Below are 16,821 nucleotides of genomic sequence, written 5' to 3'. Positions count from 1 at the left end.
CTAGGCCCCAAAACTTGACATTCTCCTTAGTCCTTTCAAATGCAAACAATGCCAGCTTAGGCGTCTTCTCTGTCACATTAGCATGCCAAGTCCCAGAATGCTCAGCGGCCCACTGGATGACACTTTTGTGTCTCACCTCAATGTCAATACCTCTTCCAAGGATGGGCAGAAATTGGCAGACACTGATTTGGTTAGCTTTGCGCAGTGGCAGTATCATAGCCAATGAGGTCCACCTGAGGCGTGATTATTGCTAATTGAAAACTAATCCCAATACCCCGCTGTGATGACTTGAAATACAGTCAGCACTGGCAATTTTTGAGAGTCTCTCAGGAGACTGAGCAATATGTTTGAAACAGCAGAAAAGCAATGGCTTCTAAGATGCAGACTGAGATGTGTTAGAGTTGAGGAAGCGGGTCACGGGGCCGGGGACACTATAGAGATCTTTTGTGTCATCACGCAGCCTGCTGAGTAGAACAATATGTGATTGCCACGTCATGCTCGTTCCCCCCCACTTGCCTTTAATCCAGAGTGGACTCTACCTCATTAAATTTTTCCTTGCTTTTTCTCTGCTAGACCTGGCATCATGAGGCTAAAGGTGAACTTTCTTTATTTGTAACCCAGTCAATTAGGAAGAATACTGGAAGCGTGTTGGTCCAGGGTTAAGGAACCAGTTTGGCCGGTGTGTTTTTTGCAAGGCCCTTGTTTCCAGTGAAAGAGCATTGACCTATAAGTTACACTAAGCCAGAAACTTTCAGCGTTCTCCATCTCTACCAGACTGGACCCTATCTGCATGGTTGCAAGCTGTCCTAAAAAATGGAATGGGAGAGGACGATTGGCCAGCCGGAGTGAGCCAAATACTTGTGCATTCAGGCACACATCTCCTCTTTCTTTTGGCTGAATGGTCTTTTTCTGCCATAAAAGTGAAGTTTCAAGCAGATTGGACTGTTTTGGAGGTTTCAGAGCCCGGATAGCTCAGTCGGTAGAGCATCAGACTTTTAATCTGAGGGTCCAGGGTTCAAGTCCCTGTTCGGGCGGTAGCTTTGTCCTTGTTGTTGAGCTGCGGATAAGGTAATCTTTATGCCCATCTGCCGGAGTGCTCACTGGCCTAGAGAGAGGAAATGTCCTAAGGGATGCAAAATTCCCCCTTTCAAGGCTCTGTGAATCTAGCCCAGAAATAAAGGTGGCTGCAGGTGTTTGCCTGAACAACTGATTCCCAACAAGCCTGGTCTACGCCAGCTTTCCTGGACTCCAGTTCAGGCTTGTTATCCACAAAGCTTTCAACGACGGGCCCAAAGCTTTCCACCTTGGCTTTTTTTTCCCCAACAGTGCAGCCGTCGGACCATATGCATTCAGTGGCCTTTGAGAACTGCTGTGGGAGAAAGCCATTTGACATCTAGGCCCCAAAACTTGACATTCTCCTTAGTCCTTTCAAATGCAAACAATGCCAGCTTAGGCGTCTTCTCTGTCATATTAGCATGCCAAGTCCCAGAATGCTCAGCGGCCCACTGGATGACACTTTTGTGTCTCACCTCAATGTCAATACCTCCTCCAAGGATGGGCAGAAATTGGCAGACACTGATTTGGTTAGCTTTGCGCAGTGGCAGTATCATAGCCAATGAGGTCCACCTGAGGCGTGATTATTGCTAATTGAAAACTAATCCCAATACCCCGCTGTGATGACTTGAAATACAGTCAGCACTGGCAATTTTTGAGAGTCTCTCAGGAGACTGAGCAATATGTTTGAAACAGCAGAAAAGCAATGGCTTCTAAGATGCAGACTGAGATGTGTTAGAGTTGAGGAAGCGGGTCACGGGGCCGGGGACACTATAGAGATCTTTTGTGTCATCACGCAGCCTGCTGAGTAGAACAATATGTGATTGCCACGTCATGCTCGTTCCCCCCCACTTGCCTTTAATCCAGAGTGGACTCTACCTCATTCAATTTTTCCTTGCTTTTTCTCTGCTAGACCTGGCATCATGAGGCTAAAGGTGAACTTTCTTTATTTGTAACCCAGTCAATTAGGAAGAATACTGGAAGCGTGTTGGTCCAGGGTTAAGGAACCAGTTTGGCCGGTGTGTTTTTTGCAAGGCCCTTGTTTCCAGTGAAAGAGCATTGACCTATAAGTTACACTAAGCCAGAAACTTTCAGCGTTCTCCATCTCTACCAGACTGGACCCTATCTGCATGGTTGCAAGCTGTCCTAAAAAATGGAATGGGAGAGGACGATTGGCCAGCCGGAGTGAGCCAAATACTTGTGCATTCAGGCACACATCTCCTCTTTCTTTTGGGCGCATGGTCTTTTTCTGCCATAAAAGTGAAGTTTCAAGCAGATTGGACTGTTTTGGAGATGGAGCTTTCAGAGCCCGGATAGCTCAGTCGGTAGAGCATCAGACTTTTAATCTGAGGGTCCAGGGTTCAAGTCCCTGTTCGGGCGGTAGCTTTGTCCTTGTTGTTGAGCTGCGGATAAGGTAATCTTTATGCCCATCTGCCGGAGTGCTCACTGGCCTAGAGAGAGGAAATGTCCTAAGGGATGCAAAATTCCCCCTTTCAAGGCTCTGTGAATCTAGCCCAGAAATAAAGGTGGCTGCAGGTGTTTGCCTGAACAACTGATTCCCAACAAGCCTGGTCTACGCCAGCTTTCCTGGACTCCAGTTCAGGCTTGTTATCCACAAAGCTTTCAACGACGGGCCCAAAGCTTTCCACCTTGGCTTTTTTTTCCCCAACAGTGCAGCCGTCGGACCATATGCATTCAGTGGCCTTTGAGAACTGCTGTGGGAGAAAGCCATTTGACATTTGACATCTAGGCCCCAAAACTTGACATTCTCCTTAGTCCTTTCAAATGCAAACAATGCCAGCTTAGGCGTCTTCTCTGTCACATTAGCATGCCAAGTCCCAGAATGCTCAGCGGCCCACTGGATGACACTTTTGTGTCTCACCTCAATGTCAATACCTCCTCCAAGGATGGGCAGAAATTGGCAGACACTGATTTGGTTAGCTTTGCGCAGTGGCAGTATCATAGCCAATGAGGTCCACCTGAGGCGTGATTATTGCTAATTGAAAACTAATCCCAATACCCCGCTGTGATGACTTGAAATACAGTCAGCACTGGCAATTTTTGAGAGTCTCTCAGGAGACTGAGCAATATGTTTGAAACAGCAGAAAAGCAATGGCTTCTAAGATGCAGACTGAGATGTGTTAGAGTTGAGGAAGCGGGTCACGGGGCCGGGGACACTATAGAGATCTTTTGTGTCATCACGCAGCCTGCTGAGTAGAACAATATGTGATTGCCACGTCATGCTCGTTCCCCCCCACTTGCCTTTAATCCAGAGTGGACTCTACCTCATTAAATTTTTCCTTGCTTTTTCTCTGCTAGACCTGGCATCATGAGGCTAAAGGTGAACTTTCTTTATTTGTAACCCAGTCAATTAGGAAGAATACTGGAAGCGTGTTGGTCCAGGGTTAAGGAACCAGTTTGGCCGGTGTGTTTTTTGCAAGGCCCTTGTTTCCAGTGAAAGAGCATTGACCTATAAGTTACACTAAGCCAGAAACTTTCAGCGTTCTCCATCTCTACCAGACTGGACCCTATCTGCATGGTTGCAAGCTGTCCTAAAAAATGGAATGGGAGAGGACGATTGGCCAGCCGGAGTGAGCCAAATACTTGTGCATTCAGGCACACATCTCCTCTTTCTTTTGGGCGCATGGTCTTTTTCTGCCATAAAAGTGAAGTTTCAAGCAGATTGGACTGTTTTGGAGGTGGAGCTTTCAGAGCCCGGATAGCTCAGTCGGTAGAGCATCAGACTTTTAATCTGAGGGTCCAGGGTTCAAGTCCCTGTTCGGGCAGTAGCTTTGTCCTTGTTGTTGAGCTGCGGATAAGGTAATCTTTATGCCCATCTGCCGGAGTGCTCACTGGCCTAGAGAGAGGAAATGTCCTAAGGGATGCAAAATTCCCCCTTTCAAGGCTCTGTGAATCTAGCCCAGAAATAAAGGTGGCTGCAGGTGTTTGCCTGAACAACTGATTCCCAACAAGCCTGGTCTACGCCAGCTTTCCTGGACTCCAGTTCAGGCTTGTTATCCACAAAGCTTTCAACGACGGGCCCAAAGCTTTCCACCTTGGCTTTTTTTTCCCCAACAGTGCAGCCGTCGGACCATATGCATTCAGTGGCCTTTGAGAACTGCTGTGGGAGAAAGCCATTTGACATTTGACATCTAGGCCCCAAAACTTGACATTCTCCTTAGTCCTTTCAAATGCAAACAATGCCAGCTTAGGCGTCTTCTCTGTCACATTAGCATGCCAAGTCCCAGAATGCTCAGCGGCCCACTGGATGACACTTTTGTGTCTCACCTCAATGTCAATACCTCCTCCAAGGATGGGCAGAAATTGGCAGACACTGATTTGGTTAGCTTTGCGCAGTGGCAGTATCATAGCCAATGAGGTCCACCTGAGGCGTGATTATTGCTAATTGAAAACTAATCCCAATACCCCGCTGTGATGACTTGAAATACAGTCAGCACTGGCAATTTTTGAGAGTCTCTCAGGAGACTGAGCAATATGTTTGAAACAGCAGAAAAGCAATGGCTTCTAAGATGCAGACTGAGATGTGTTAGAGTTGAGGAAGCGGGTCACGGGGCCGGGGACACTATAGAGATCTTTTGTGTCATCACGCAGCCTGCTGAGTAGAACAATATGTGATTGCCACGTCATGCTCGTTCCCCCCCACTTGCCTTTAATCCAGAGTGGACTCTACCTCATTCAATTTTTCCTTGCTTTTTCTCTGCTAGACCTGGCATCATGAGGCTAAAGGTGAACTTTCTTTATTTGTAACCCAGTCAATTAGGAAGAATACTGGAAGCGTGTTGGTCCAGGGTTAAGGAACCAGTTTGGCCGGTGTGTTTTTTGCAAGGCCCTTGTTTCCAGTGAAAGAGCATTGACCTATAAGTTACACTAAGCCAGAAACTTTCAGCGTTCTCCATCTCTACCAGACTGGACCCTATCTGCATGGTTGCAAGCTGTCCTAAAAAATGGAATGGGAGAGGACGATTGGCCAGCCGGAGCGAGCCAAATACTTGTGCATTCAGGCACACATCTCCTCTTTCTTTTGGGCGCATGGTCTTTTTCTGCCATAAAAGTGAAGTTTCAAGCAGATTGGACTGTTTTGGAGGTGGAGCTTTCAGAGCCCGGATAGCTCAGTCGGTAGAGCATCAGACTTTTAATCTGAGGGTTCAAGTCCCTGTTCGGGCGGTAGCTTTGTCCTTGTTGTTGAGCTGCGGATAAGGTAATCTTTATGCCCATCTGCCGGAGTGCTCACTGGCCTAGAGAGAGGAAATGTCCTAAGGGATGCAAAATTCCCCCTTTCATGGCTCTGTGAATCTAGCCCAGAAATAAAGGTGGCTGCAGGTGTTTGCCTGAACAACTGATTCCCAACAAGCCTGGTCTACGCCAGCTTTCCTGGACTCCAGTTCAGGCTTGTTATCCACAAAGCTTTCAACGACGGGCCCAAAGCTTTCCACCTTGGCTTTTTTTTCCCCAACAGTGCAGCCGTCGGACCATATGCATTCAGTGGCCTTTGAGAACTGCTGTGGGAGAAAGCCATTTGACATCTAGGCCCAAAACTTGACATTCTCCTTAGTCCTTTCAAATGCAAACAATGCCAGCTTAGGCGTCTTCTCTGTCACATTAGCATGCCAAGTCCCAGAATGCTCAGCGGCCCACTGGATGACACTTTTGTGTCTCACCTCAATGTCAATACCTCCTCCAAGGATGGGCAGAAATTGGCAGACACTGATTTGGTTAGCTTTGCGCAGTGGCAGTATCATAGCCAATGAGGTCCACCTGAGGCGTGATTATTGCTAATTGAAAACTAATCCCAATACCCCGCTGTGATGACTTGAAATACAGTCAGCACTGGCAATTTTTGAGAGTCTCTCAGGAGACTGAGCAATATGTTTGAAACAGCAGAAAAGCAATGGCTTCTAAGATGCAGACTGAGATGTGTTAGAGTTGAGGAAGCGGGTCACGGGGCCGGGGACACTATAGAGATCTTTTGTGTCATCACGCAGCCTGCTGAGTAGAACAATATGTGATTGCCACGTCATGCTCGTTCCCCCCCACTTGCCTTTAATCCAGAGTGGACTCTACCTCATTAAATTTTTCCTTGCTTTTTCTCTGCTAGACCTGGCATCATGAGGCTAAAGGTGAACTTTCTTTATTTGTAACCCAGTCAATTAGGAAGAATACTGGAAGCGTGTTGGTCCAGGGTTAAGGAACCAGTTTGGCCGGTGTGTTTTTTGCAAGGCCCTTGTTTCCAGTGAAAGAGCATTGACCTATAAGTTACACTAAGCCAGAAACTTTCAGCGTTCTCCATCTCTACCAGACTGGACCCTATCTGCATGGTTGCAAGCTGTCCTAAAAAATGGAATGGGAGAGGACGATTGGCCAGCCGGAGTGAGCCAAATACTTGTGCATTCAGGCACACATCTCCTCTTTCTTTTGGGCGCATGGTCTTTTTCTGCCATAAAAGTGAAGTTTCAAGCAGATTGGACTGTTTTGGAGGTGGAGCTTTCAGAGCCCGGATAGCTCAGTCGGTAGAGCATCAGACTTTTAATCTGAGGGTCCAGGGTTCAAGTCCCTGTTCGGGCGGTAGCTTTGTCCTTGTTGTTGAGCTGCGGATAAGGTAATCTTTATGCCCATCTGCCGGAGTGCTCACTGGCCTAGAGAGAGGAAATGTCCTAAGGGATGCAAAATTCCCCCTTTCAAGGCTCTGTGAATCTAGCCCAGAAATAAAGGTGGCTGCAGGTGTTTGCCTGAACAACTGATTCCCAACAAGCCTGGTCTACGCCAGCTTTCCTGGACTCCAGTTCAGGCTTGTTATCCACAAAGCTTTCAACGACGGGCCCAAAGCTTTCCACCTTGGCTTTTTTTTCCCCAACAGTGCAGCCGTCGGACCATATGCATTCAGTGGCCTTTGAGAACTGCTGTGGGAGAAAGCCATTTGACATTTGACATCTAGGCCCCAAAACTTGACATTCTCCTTAGTCCTTTCAAATGCAAACAATGCCAGCTTAGGCGTCTTCTCTGTCACATTAGCATGCCAAGTCCCAGAATGCTCAGCGGCCCACTGGATGACACTTTTGTGTCTCACCTCAATGTCAATACCTCCTCCAAGGATGGGCAGAAATTGGCAGACACTGATTTGGTTAGCTTTGCGCAGTGGCAGTATCATAGCCAATGAGGTCCACCTGAGGCGTGATTATTGCTAATTGAAAACTAATCCCAATACCCCGCTGTGATGACTTGAAATACAGTCAGCACTGGCAATTTTTGAGAGTCTCTCAGGAGACTGAGCAATATGTTTGAAACAGCAGAAAAGCAATGGCTTCTAAGATGCAGACTGAGATGTGTTAGAGTTGAGGAAGCGGGTCACGGGGCCGGGGACACTATAGAGATCTTTTGTGTCATCACGCAGCCTGCTGAGTAGAACAATATGTGATTGCCACGTCATGCTCGTTCCCCCCCACTTGCCTTTAATCCAGAGTGGACTCTACCTCATTAAATTTTTCCTTGCTTTTTCTCTGCTAGACCTGGCATCATGAGGCAAAAGGTGAACTTTCTTTATTTGTAACCCAGTCAATTAGGAAGAATACTGGAAGCGTGTTGGTCCAGGGTTAAGGAACCAGTTTGGCCGGTGTGTTTTTTGCAAGGCCCTTGTTTCCAGTGAAAGAGCATTGACCTATAAGTTACACTAAGCCAGAAACTTTCAGCGTTCTCCATCTCTACCAGACTGGACCCTATCTGCATGGTTGCAAGCTGTCCTAAAAAATGGAATGGGAGAGGACGATTGGCCAGCCGGAGTGAGCCAAATACTTGTGCATTCAGGCACACATCTCCTCTTTCTTTTGGGCGCATGGTCTTTTTCTGCCATAAAAGTGAAGATTCAAGCAGATTGGACTGTTTTGGAGGTGGAGCTTTCAGAGCCCGGATAGCTCAGTCGGTAGAGCATCAGACTTTTAATCTGAGGGTCCAGGGTTCAAGTCCCTGTTCGGGCGGTAGCTTTGTCCTTGTTGTTGAGCTGCGGATAAGGTAATCTTTATGCCCATCTGCCGGAGTGCTCACTGGCCTAGAGAGAGGAAATGTCCTAAGGGATGCAAAATTCCCCCTTTCAAGGCTCTGTGAATCTAGCCCAGAAATAAAGGTGGCTGCAGGTGTTTGCCTGAACAACTGATTCCCAACAAGCCTGGTCTACGCCAGCTCTCCTGGACTCCAGTTCAGGCTTGTTATCCACAAAGCTTTCAACGACGGGCCCAAAGCTTTCCACCTTGGCTTTTTTTTCCCCAACAGTGCAGCCGTCGGACCATATGCATTCAGTGGCCTTTGAGAACTGCTGTGGGAGAAAGCCATTTGACATTTGACATCTAGGCCCCAAAACTTGACATTCTCCTTAGTCCTTTCAAATGCAAACAATGCCAGCTTAGGCGTCTTCTCTGTCACATTAGCATGCCAAGTCCCAGAATGCTCAGCGGCCCACTGGATGACACTTTTGTGTCTCACCTCAATGTCAATACCTCCTCCAAGGATGGGCAGAAATTGGCAGACACTGATTTGGTTAGCTTTGCGCAGTGGCAGTATCATAGCCAATGAGGTCCACCTGAGGCGTGATTATTGCTAATTGAAAACTAATCCCAATACCCCGCTGTGATGACTTGAAATACAGTCAGCACTGGCAATTTTTGAGAGTCTCTCAGGAGACTGAGCAATATGTTTGAAACAGCAGAAAAGCAATGGCTTCTAAGATGCAGACTGAGATGTGTTAGAGTTGAGGAAGCGGGTCACTGGGCCGTGGACACTATAGAGATCTTTTGTGTCATCACGCAGCCTGCTGAGTAGAACAATATGTGATTGCCACGTCATGCTCGTTCCCCCCCACTTGCCTTTAATCCAGAGTGGACTCTACCTCATTAAATTTTTCCTTGCTTTTTCTCTGCTAGACCTGGCATCATGAGGCAAAAGGTGAACTTTCTTTATTTGTAACCCAGTCAATTAGGAAGAATACTGGAAGCGTGTTGGTCCAGGGTTAAGGAACCAGTTTGGCCGGTGTGTTTTTTGCAAGGCCCTTGTTTCCAGTGAAAGAGCATTGACCTATAAGTTACACTAAGCCAGAAACTTTCAGCGTTCTCCATCTCTACCAGAATGGACCCTATCTGCATGGTTGCAAGCTGTCCTAAAAAATGGAATGGGAGAGGACGATTGGCCAGCCGGAGTGAGCCAAATACTTGTGCATTCAGGCACACATCTCCTCTTTCTTTTGGGCGCATGGTCTTTTTCTGCCATAAAAGTGAAGATTCAAGCAGATTGGACTGTTTTGGAGGTGGAGCTTTCAGAGCCCGGATAGCTCAGTCGGTAGAGCATCAGACTTTTAATCTGAGGGTCCAGGGTTCAAGTCCCTGTTCGGGCGGTAGCTTTGTCCTTGTTGTTGAGCTGCGGATAAGGTAATCTTTATGCCCATCTGCCGGAGTGCTCACTGGCCTAGAGAGAGGAAATGTCCTAAGGGATGCAAAATTCCCCCTTTCAAGGCTCTGTGAATCTAGCCCAGAAATAAAGGTGGCTGCAGGTGTTTGCCTGAACAACTGATTCCCAACAAGCCTGGTCTACGCCAGCTTTCCTGGACTCCAGTTCAGGCTTGTTATCCACAAAGCTTTCAACGACGGGCCCAAAGCTTTCCACCTTGGCTTTTTTTTCCCCAACAGTGCAGCCGTCGGACCATATGCATTCAGTGGCCTTTGAGAACTGCTGTGGGAGAAAGCCATTTGACATTTGACATCTAGGCCCCAAAACTTGACATTCTCCTTAGTCCTTTCAAATGCAAACAATGCCAGCTTAGGCGTCTTCTCTGTCACATTAGCATGCCAAGTCCCAGAATGCTCAGCGGCCCACTGGATGACACTTTTGTGTCTCACCTCAATGTCAATACCTCCTCCAAGGATGGGCAGAAATTGGCAGACACTGATTTGGTTAGCTTTGCGCAGTGGCAGTATCATAGCCAATGAGGTCCACCTGAGGCGTGATTATTGCTAATTGAAAACTAATCCCAATACCCCGCTGTGATGACTTGAAATACAGTCAGCACTGGCAATTTTTGAGAGTCTCTCAGGAGACTGAGCAATATGTTTGAAACAGCAGAAAAGCAATGGCTTCTAAGATGCAGACTGAGATGTGTTAGAGTTGAGGAAGCGGGTCACGGGGCCGGGGACACTATAGAGATCTTTTGTGTCATCACGCAGCCTGCTGAGTAGAACAATATGTGATTGCCACGTCATGCTCGTTCCCCCCCACTTGCCTTTAATCCAGAGTGGACTCTACCTCATTCAATTTTTCCTTGCTTTTTCTCTGCTAGACCTGGCATCATGAGGCTAAAGGTGAACTTTCTTTATTTGTAACCCAGTTAATTAGGAAGAATACTGGAAGCGTGTTGGTCCAGGGTTAAGGAACCAGTTTGGCCGGTGTGTTTTTTGCAAGGCCCTTGTTTCCAGTGAAAGAGCATTGACCTATAAGTTACACTAAGCCAGAAACTTTCAGCGTTCTCCATCTCTACCAGACTGGACCCTATCTGCATGGTTGCAAGCTGTCCTAAAAAATGGAATGGGAGAGGACGATTGGCCAGCCGGAGTGAGCCAAATACTTGTGCATTCAGGCACACATCTCCTCTTTCTTTTGGGCGCATGGTCTTTTTCTGCCATAAAAGTGAAGTTTCAAGCAGATTGGACTGTTTTGGAGGTGGAGCTTTCAGAGCCCGGATAGCTCAGTCGGTAGAGCATCAGACTTTTAATCTGAGGGTTCAAGTCCCTGTTCGGGCGGTAGCTTTGTCCTTGTTGTTGAGCTGCGGATAAGGTAATCTTTATGCCCATCTGCCGGAGTGCTCACTGGCCTAGAGAGAGGAAATGTCCTAAGGGATGCAAAATTCCCCCTTTCAAGGCTCTGTGAATCTAGCCCAGAAATAAAGGTGGCTGCAGGTGTTTGCCTGAACAACTGATTCCCAACAAGCCTGGTCTACGCCAGCTTTCCTGGACTCCAGTTCAGGCTTGTTATCCACAAAGCTTTCAACGACGGGCCCAAAGCTTTCCACCTTGGCTTTTTTTTCCCCAACAGTGCAGCCGTCGGACCATATGCATTCAGTGGCCTTTGAGAACTGCTGTGGGAGAAAGCCATTTGACATCTAGGCCCAAAACTTGACATTCTCCTTAGTCCTTTCAAATGCAAACAATGCCAGCTTAGGCGTCTTCTCTGTCACATTAGCATGCCAAGTCCCAGAATGCTCAGCGGCCCACTGGATGACACTTTTGTGTCTCACCTCAATGTCAATACCTCCTCCAAGGATGGGCAGAAATTGGCAGACACTGATTTGGTTAGCTTTGCGCAGTGGCAGTATCATAGCCAATGAGGTCCACCTGAGGCGTGATTATTGCTAATTGAAAACTAATCCCAATACCCCGCTGTGATGACTTGAAATACAGTCAGCACTGGCAATTTTTGAGAGTCTCTCAGGAGACTGAGCAATATGTTTGAAACAGCAGAAAAGCAATGGCTTCTAAGATGCAGACTGAGATGTGTTAGAGTTGAGGAAGCGGGTCACGGGGCCGGGGACACTATAGAGATCTTTTGTGTCATCACGCAGCCTGCTGAGTAGAACAATATGTGATTGCCACGTCATGCTCGTTCCCCCCCACTTGCCTTTAATCCAGAGTGGACTCTACCTCATTAAATTTTTCCTTGCTTTTTCTCTGCTAGACCTGGCATCATGAGGCTAAAGGTGAACTTTCTTTATTTGTAACCCAGTCAATTAGGAAGAATACTGGAAGCGTGTTGGTCCAGGGTTAAGGAACCAGTTTGGCCGGTGTGTTTTTTGCAAGGCCCTTGTTTCCAGTGAAAGAGCATTGACCTATAAGTTACACTAAGCCAGAAACTTTCAGCGTTCTCCATCTCTACCAGACTGGACCCTATCTGCATGGTTGCAAGCTGTCCTAAAAAATGGAATGGGAGAGGACGATTGGCCAGCCGGAGTGAGCCAAATACTTGTGCATTCAGGCACACATCTCCTCTTTCTTTTGGGCGCATGGTCTTTTTCTGCCATAAAAGTGAAGTTTCAAGCAGATTGGACTGTTTTGGAGGTGGAGCTTTCAGAGCCCGGATAGCTCAGTCGGTAGAGCATCAGACTTTTAATCTGAGGGTCCAGGGTTCAAGTCCCTGTTCGGGCGGTAGCTTTGTCCTTGTTGTTGAGCTGCGGATAAGGTAATCTTTATGCCCATCTGCCGGAGTGCTCACTGGCCTAGAGAGAGGAAATGTCCTAAGGGATGCAAAATTCCCCCTTTCAAGGCTCTGTGAATCTAGCCCAGAAATAAAGGTGGCTGCAGGTGTTTGCCTGAACAACTGATTCCCAACAAGCCTGGTCTATGCCAGCTTTCCTGGACTCCAGTTCAGGCTTGTTATCCACAAAGCTTTCAACGACGGGCCCAAAGCTTTCCACCTTGGCTTTTTTTTCCCCAACAGTGCAGCCGTCGGACCATATGCATTCAGTGGCCTTTGAGAACTGCTGTGGGAGAAAGCCATTTGACATTTGACATCTAGGCCCCAAAACTTGACATTCTCCTTAGTCCTTTCAAATGCAAACAATGCCAGCTTAGGCGTCTTCTCTGTCACATTAGCATGCCAAGTCCCAGAATGCTCAGCGGCCCACTGGATGACACTTTTGTGTCTCACCTCAATGTCAATACCTCCTCCAAGGATGGGCAGAAATTGGCAGACACTGATTTGGTTAGCTTTGCGCAGTGGCAGTATCATAGCCAATGAGGTCCACCTGAGGCGTGATTATTGCTAATTGTAAACTAATCCCAATACCCCGCTGTGATGACTTGAAATACAGTCAGCACTGGCAATTTTTGAGAGTCTCTCAGGAGACTGAGCAATATGTTTGAAACAGCAGAAAAGCAATGGCTTCTAAGATGCAGACTGAGATGTGTTAGAGTTGAGGAAGCGGGTCACGGGGCCGGGGACACTATAGAGATCTTTTGTGTCATCACGCAGCCTGCTGAGTAGAACAATATGTGATTGCCACGTCATGCTCGTTCCCCCCCACTTGCCTTTAATCCAGAGTGGACTCTACCTCATTAAATTTTTCCTTGCTTTTTCTCTGCTAGACCTGGCATCATGAGGCAAAAGGTGAACTTTCTTTATTTGTAACCCAGTCAATTAGGAAGAATACTGGAAGCGTGTTGGTCCAGGGTTAAGGAACCAGTTTGGCCGGTGTGTTTTTTGCAAGGCCCTTGTTTCCAGTGAAAGAGCATTGACCTATAAGTTACACTAAGCCAGAAACTTTCAGCGTTCTCCATCTCTACCAGACTGGACCCTATCTGCATGGTTGCAAGCTGTCCTAAAAAATGGAATGGGAGAGGACGATTGGCCAGCCGGAGTGAGCCAAATACTTGTGCATTCAGGCACACATCTCCTCTTTCTTTTGGGCGCATGGTCTTTTTCTGCCATAAAAGTGAAGATTCAAGCAGATTGGACTGTTTTGGAGGTGGAGCTTTCAGAGCCTGGATAGCTCAGTCGGTAGAGCATCAGACTTTTAATCTGAGGGTCCAGGGTTCAAGTCCCTGTTCGGGCGGTAGCTTTGTCCTTGTTGTTGAGCTGCGGATAAGGTAATCTTTATGCCCATCTGCCGGAGTGCTCACTGGCCTAGAGAGAGGAAATGTCCTAAGGGATGCAAAATTCCCCCTTTCAAGGCTCTGTGAATCTAGCCCAGAAATAAAGGTGGCTGCAGGTGTTTGCCTGAACAACTGATTCCCAACAAGCCTGGTCTACGCCAGCTTTCCTGGACTCCAGTTCAGGCTTGTTATCCACAAAGCTTTCAACGACGGGCCCAAAGCTTTCCACCTTGGCTTTTTTTTCCCCAACAGTGCAGCCGTCGGACCATATGCATTCAGTGGCCTTTGAGAACTGCTGTGGGAAAAAGCCATTTGACATTTGACATCTAGGCCCCAAAACTTGACATTCTCCTTAGTCCTTTCAAATGCAAACAATGCCAGCTTAGGCGTCTTCTCTGTCACATTAGCATGCCAAGTCCCAGAATGCTCAGCGGCCCACTGGATGACACTTTTGTGTCTCACCTCAATGTCAATACCTCCTCCAAGGATGGGCAGAAATTGGCAGACACTGATTTGGTTAGCTTTGCGCAGTGGCAGTATCATAGCCAATGAGGTCCACCTGAGGCGTGATTATTGCTAATTGAAAACTAATCCCAATACCCCGCTGTGATGACTTGAAATACAGTCAGCACTGGCAATTTTTGAGAGTCTCTCAGGAGACTGAGCAATATGTTTGAAACAGCAGAAAAGCAATGGCTTCTAAGATGCAGACTGAGATGTGTTAGAGTTGAGGAAGCGGGTCACGGGGCCGGGGACACTATAGAGATCTTTTGTGTCATCACGCAGCCTGCTGAGTAGAACAATATGTGATTGCCACGTCATGCTCGTTCCCCCCCACTTGCCTTTAATCCAGAGTGGACTCTACCTCATTAAATTTTTCCTTGCTTTTTCTCTGCTAGACCTGGCATCATGAGGCTAAAGGTGAACTTTCTTTATTTGTAACCCAGTCAATTAGGAAGAATACTGGAAGCGTGTTGGTCCAGGGTTAAGGAACCAGTTTGGCCGGTGTGTTTTTTGCAAGGCCCTTGTTTCCAGTGAAAGAGCATTGACCTATAAGTTACACTAAGCCAGAAACTTTCAGCGTTCTCCATCTCTACCAGACTGGACCCTATCTGCATGGTTGCAAGCTGTCCTAAAAAATGGAATGGGAGAGGACGATTGGCCAGCCGGAGTGAGCCAAATACTTGTGCATTCAGGCACACATCTCCTCTTTCTTTTGGGCGCATGGTCTTTTTCTGCCATAAAAGTGAAGTTTCAAGCAGATTGGACTGTTTTGGAGGTTTCAGAGCCCGGATAGCTCAGTCGGTAGAGCATCAGACTTTTAATCTGAGGGTCCAGGGTTCAAGTCCCTGTTCGGGCGGTAGCTTTGTCCTTGTTGTTGAGCTGCGGATAAGGTAATCTTTATGCCCATCTGCCGGAGTGCTCACTGGCCTAGAGAGAGGAAATGTCCTAAGGGATGCAAAATTCCCCCTTTCAAGGCTCTGTGAATCTAGCCCAGAAATAAAGGTGGCTGCAGGTGTTTGCCTGAACAACTGATTCCCAACAAGCCTGGTCTACGCCAGCTTTCCTGGACTCCAGTGCAGGCTTGTTATCCACAAAGCTTTCCACCTTGGCTTTTTTTTCCCCAACAGTGCAGCCGTCGGACCATATGCATTCAGTGGCCTTTGAGAACTGCTGTGGGAGAAAGCCATTTGACATCTAGGCCCCAAAACTTGACATTCTCCTTAGTCCTTTCAAATGCAAACAATGCCAGCTTAGGCGTCTTCTCTGTCATATTAGCATGCCAAGTCCCAGAATGCTCAGCGGCCCACTGGATGACACTTTTGTGTCTCACCTCAATGTCAATACCTCCTCCAAGGATGGGCAGAAATTGGCAGACACTGATTTGGTTAGCTTTGCGCAGTGGCAGTATCATAGCCAATGAGGTCCACCTGAGGCGTGATTATTGCTAATTGAAAACTAATCCCAATACCCCGCTGTGATGACTTGAAATACAGTCAGCACTGGCAATTTTTGAGAGTCTCTCAGGAGACTGAGCAATATGTTTGAAACAGCAGAAAAGCAATGGCTTCTAAGATGCAGACTGAGATGTGTTAGAGTTGAGGAAGCGGGTCACGGGGCCGGGGACACTATAGAGATCTTTTGTGTCATCACGCAGCCTGCTGAGTAGAACAATATGTGATTGCCACGTCATGCTCGTTCCCCCCCACTTGCCTTTAATCCAGAGTGGACTCTACCTCATTAAATTTTTCCTTGCTTTTTCTCTGCTAGACCTGGCATCATGAGGCTAAAGGTGAACTTTCTTTATTTGTAACCCAGTCAATTAGGAAGAATACTGGAAGCGTGTTGGTCCAGGGTTAAGGAACCAGTTTGGCCGGTGTGTTTTTTGCAAGGCCCTTGTTTCCAGTGAAAGAGCATTGACCTATAAGTTACACTAAGCCAGAAACTTTCAGCGTTCTCCATCTCTACCAGACTGGACCCTATCTGCATGGTTGCAAGCTGTCCTAAAAAATGGAATGGGAGAGGACGATTGGCCAGCCGGAGTGAGCCAAATACTTGTGCATTCAGGCACACATCTCCTCTTTCTTTTGGGCGCATGGTCTTTTTCTGCCATAAAAGTGAAGTTTCAAGCAGATTGGACTGTTTTGGAGGTTTCAGAGCCCGGATAGCTCAGTCGGTAGAGCATCAGACTTTTAATCTGAGGGTCCAGGGTTCAAGTCCCTGTTCGGGCGGTAGCTTTGTCCTTGTTGTTGAGCTGCGGATAAGGTAATCTTTATGCCCATCTGCCGGAGTGCTCACTGGCCTAGAGAGAGGAAATGTCCTAAGGGATGCAAAATTCCCCCTTTCAAGGCTCTGTGAATCTAGCCCAGAAATAAAGGTGGCTGCAGGTGTTTGCCTGAACAACTGATTCCCAACAAGCCTGGTCTACGCCAGCTTTCCTGGACTCCAGTTCAGGCTTGTTATCCACAAAGCTTTCAACGACGGGCCCAAAGCTTTCCACCTTGGCTTTTTTTTCCCCAACAGTGCAGCCGTCGGACCATATGCATTCAGTGGCCTTTGAGAACTGCTGTGGGAGAAAGCCATTTGACATCTAGGCCCAAAACTTGACATTCTCCTTAGTCCTTTCAAA

At 47.4% G+C, this 16,821-nt stretch overlaps 22 non-coding genes across 22 annotated transcripts; all 22 read left to right on the top strand.

Annotated features, from left to right (window-relative positions):
* The first annotated feature begins 193 nt into the window (after positions 1-193).
* Positions 194-334, top strand: LOC149447360 (U4 spliceosomal RNA). The gene has a single exon (XR_016306145.1). It is a non-coding gene; the product is annotated as a U4 spliceosomal RNA (small nuclear RNA).
* Positions 335-961: 627 nt separating this feature from the next.
* On the top strand, positions 962-1,034 carry TRNAK-UUU (transfer RNA lysine (anticodon UUU)). The gene has a single exon. It is a non-coding gene; the product is annotated as a tRNA-Lys (tRNA).
* A 552-nt stretch (positions 1,035-1,586) lies between these two features.
* LOC149447358 (U4 spliceosomal RNA) lies at positions 1,587-1,727 on the top strand. Its single transcript, XR_016306144.1, has one exon. It is a non-coding gene; the product is annotated as a U4 spliceosomal RNA (small nuclear RNA).
* Positions 1,728-2,360: 633 nt separating this feature from the next.
* On the top strand, positions 2,361-2,433 carry TRNAK-UUU (transfer RNA lysine (anticodon UUU)). Its single transcript has one exon. It is a non-coding gene; the product is annotated as a tRNA-Lys (tRNA).
* Positions 2,434-2,992: 559 nt separating this feature from the next.
* LOC149447356 (U4 spliceosomal RNA) lies at positions 2,993-3,133 on the top strand. The gene has a single exon (XR_016306143.1). It is a non-coding gene; the product is annotated as a U4 spliceosomal RNA (small nuclear RNA).
* A 633-nt stretch (positions 3,134-3,766) lies between these two features.
* Positions 3,767-3,839, top strand: TRNAK-UUU (transfer RNA lysine (anticodon UUU)). Its single transcript has one exon. It is a non-coding gene; the product is annotated as a tRNA-Lys (tRNA).
* A 559-nt stretch (positions 3,840-4,398) lies between these two features.
* LOC149447354 (U4 spliceosomal RNA) lies at positions 4,399-4,539 on the top strand. Its single transcript, XR_016306142.1, has one exon. It is a non-coding gene; the product is annotated as a U4 spliceosomal RNA (small nuclear RNA).
* A 1,250-nt stretch (positions 4,540-5,789) lies between these two features.
* Positions 5,790-5,930, top strand: LOC149447353 (U4 spliceosomal RNA). Its single transcript, XR_016306140.1, has one exon. It is a non-coding gene; the product is annotated as a U4 spliceosomal RNA (small nuclear RNA).
* A 633-nt stretch (positions 5,931-6,563) lies between these two features.
* TRNAK-UUU (transfer RNA lysine (anticodon UUU)) lies at positions 6,564-6,636 on the top strand. The gene has a single exon. It is a non-coding gene; the product is annotated as a tRNA-Lys (tRNA).
* Positions 6,637-7,195: 559 nt separating this feature from the next.
* LOC149447351 (U4 spliceosomal RNA) lies at positions 7,196-7,336 on the top strand. Its single transcript, XR_016306139.1, has one exon. It is a non-coding gene; the product is annotated as a U4 spliceosomal RNA (small nuclear RNA).
* Positions 7,337-7,969: 633 nt separating this feature from the next.
* TRNAK-UUU (transfer RNA lysine (anticodon UUU)) lies at positions 7,970-8,042 on the top strand. Its single transcript has one exon. It is a non-coding gene; the product is annotated as a tRNA-Lys (tRNA).
* A 559-nt stretch (positions 8,043-8,601) lies between these two features.
* On the top strand, positions 8,602-8,742 carry LOC149447349 (U4 spliceosomal RNA). Its single transcript, XR_016306138.1, has one exon. It is a non-coding gene; the product is annotated as a U4 spliceosomal RNA (small nuclear RNA).
* A 633-nt stretch (positions 8,743-9,375) lies between these two features.
* TRNAK-UUU (transfer RNA lysine (anticodon UUU)) lies at positions 9,376-9,448 on the top strand. Its single transcript has one exon. It is a non-coding gene; the product is annotated as a tRNA-Lys (tRNA).
* Positions 9,449-10,007: 559 nt separating this feature from the next.
* On the top strand, positions 10,008-10,148 carry LOC149447347 (U4 spliceosomal RNA). Its single transcript, XR_016306137.1, has one exon. It is a non-coding gene; the product is annotated as a U4 spliceosomal RNA (small nuclear RNA).
* Positions 10,149-11,398: 1,250 nt separating this feature from the next.
* LOC149447346 (U4 spliceosomal RNA) lies at positions 11,399-11,539 on the top strand. Its single transcript, XR_016306136.1, has one exon. It is a non-coding gene; the product is annotated as a U4 spliceosomal RNA (small nuclear RNA).
* A 633-nt stretch (positions 11,540-12,172) lies between these two features.
* Positions 12,173-12,245, top strand: TRNAK-UUU (transfer RNA lysine (anticodon UUU)). Its single transcript has one exon. It is a non-coding gene; the product is annotated as a tRNA-Lys (tRNA).
* Positions 12,246-12,804: 559 nt separating this feature from the next.
* LOC149447344 (U4 spliceosomal RNA) lies at positions 12,805-12,945 on the top strand. Its single transcript, XR_016306172.1, has one exon. It is a non-coding gene; the product is annotated as a U4 spliceosomal RNA (small nuclear RNA).
* A 633-nt stretch (positions 12,946-13,578) lies between these two features.
* Positions 13,579-13,651, top strand: TRNAK-UUU (transfer RNA lysine (anticodon UUU)). The gene has a single exon. It is a non-coding gene; the product is annotated as a tRNA-Lys (tRNA).
* A 559-nt stretch (positions 13,652-14,210) lies between these two features.
* LOC149447342 (U4 spliceosomal RNA) lies at positions 14,211-14,351 on the top strand. Its single transcript, XR_016306135.1, has one exon. It is a non-coding gene; the product is annotated as a U4 spliceosomal RNA (small nuclear RNA).
* Positions 14,352-14,978: 627 nt separating this feature from the next.
* TRNAK-UUU (transfer RNA lysine (anticodon UUU)) lies at positions 14,979-15,051 on the top strand. The gene has a single exon. It is a non-coding gene; the product is annotated as a tRNA-Lys (tRNA).
* Positions 15,052-15,582: 531 nt separating this feature from the next.
* On the top strand, positions 15,583-15,723 carry LOC149447340 (U4 spliceosomal RNA). Its single transcript, XR_016306134.1, has one exon. It is a non-coding gene; the product is annotated as a U4 spliceosomal RNA (small nuclear RNA).
* A 627-nt stretch (positions 15,724-16,350) lies between these two features.
* On the top strand, positions 16,351-16,423 carry TRNAK-UUU (transfer RNA lysine (anticodon UUU)). Its single transcript has one exon. It is a non-coding gene; the product is annotated as a tRNA-Lys (tRNA).
* The last annotated feature ends 398 nt before the right edge of the window (positions 16,424-16,821 follow it).

Source organism: Staurois parvus, unplaced genomic scaffold (genome assembly GCF_062004578.1).
Source record: "Staurois parvus isolate SC_StPar_1 unplaced genomic scaffold, SC_StPar_1.0 ptg000689l, whole genome shotgun sequence".
Classification (NCBI taxonomy): domain Eukaryota; kingdom Metazoa; phylum Chordata; class Amphibia; order Anura; family Ranidae; genus Staurois; species Staurois parvus.
This window is presented reverse-complemented; position numbering and strand designations above follow the sequence as displayed.